The following is a 1522-nucleotide window of genomic DNA, read 5'->3' as shown; positions in this document are numbered from 1 at the left end:
AGATTTTTTGTAATTTATAATTAATGGTAAAGTTTTCTTGTTTTACAGTAATCGAACAGTTATTAATAGTCTAATTAAATTTCGATTAATTTTTATACAAACAAAAAAGAGGGTGAGTTACACTCAACTCGTCGTAGCACGAACCCCTGCCACCCTGTGTTCGCGCTCGGAGAAAAAAGAAAAAGAAAAAAATACATCGTAACGTCACACTTCGCGTTTCTTCGCCCCGTTTCGTTTCACTCTCCTTTTTTTTTCCCTCCTCCTCGCTCGCATCTCCTCGCAAAAGACTCATCACGTGTAACACGTTTATGCGCTCAATAATCATTCGAGATGGCAGAGTTTCGACGTTCGTCATTTTCTATCCCATTTCCGCGCCTCTTTCTAATCTTTCTCTCGCTCCCTTTCTTCCTTTTTCTTTCTTCCTCCCACTCACACACTGATCATCCACAAGCAACCTTTTCTCTCTCTCTCTCTCTCTCGCACACTGTTTTCTTTCTTTTTGCTCCGCATTATCATCGTTTCTATCTATTTCAACGGATCGAGAAGAAAACACATATCTTTACACACGCGTTTACACCGAAACCAAGCCGAGAGAAATCGTATTTCGAATATTTGTTCAAACACCGTTCAGAATACACTCGCACGTTTCTTCATATACGCGCCACACTGTCTCCCGATATAAATAAAATTAACGTTGCAGCAACGCGAAGTGTCATTTTTGTATACGCGAAAAACGCGGCTGGAGAGCCGCGTCAAATATTTGCCACCTCTCCGTGTCTCTCCCTTTCATTCTACATCATCATTCTTCTTCTTTTTCGCCTTCGTCGCGTTCAAACACTTCCTTGTCTACCACGTTTCTCTCCTCCACCCCTATATTTACCTCATAATCGTAACGTAAAACTTAATCTTTCAAATTAAAAACAAAATTGGTAACCACCGTGTCGCTCCGCGGCGCAAGCCACGATCTTCCTCTCTCTCTCTCTCTCTTTTTACCAAGAAAAAGTACAACAAGAACGATAAGTATGCCGAATAGACGTCGATCGCGAGGCGTTTCGATCGATCTAACGGCACGATCGATGCCAAGAAGACGAGAATTCTGTTCCATAGAATATAACATCCTGAGAGAAAGCTGTCTTCCTTTCTCTTTACGTCTCTTCAAACTTAAATTCTCTTTTCCAAACGAAACATTTCTATTTTTCGAAGGATCGATCGCGGTAATTAATTCGGTCAACGAAAAAACAAACAGAAGATCTTTTTCAGGTAATAATAATAGATAGGAAATAAAAATGATAACCGATCGAACATTAAAACAAACTCTTAGACGAACTTTCTCCCAATTATACATTCCCCTACCGTTCTTAAAGCAAAAAATGCCCAAAGATCGTCTTCCCGACATCGTCGATCCTCGATCGAACGGCACGATCGATATTTCCCTTACGATTACAGAGGAGTCTCTCTCGAGTAACATGGCGTGCACCGCTTTTTATTCCAGCGATTTACGAATCGCTCTATCATTATCATT

The sequence above is a fragment of the Habropoda laboriosa genome, unplaced genomic scaffold (genome assembly GCF_001263275.1).
Source record: "Habropoda laboriosa isolate 0110345459 unplaced genomic scaffold, ASM126327v1 scaffold434, whole genome shotgun sequence".
Classification (NCBI taxonomy): Eukaryota; Metazoa; Arthropoda; class Insecta; order Hymenoptera; family Apidae; genus Habropoda; species Habropoda laboriosa.
The sequence above is the reverse complement of the archived record's forward strand: the minus strand, read 5'-3'. Positions refer to the sequence as shown.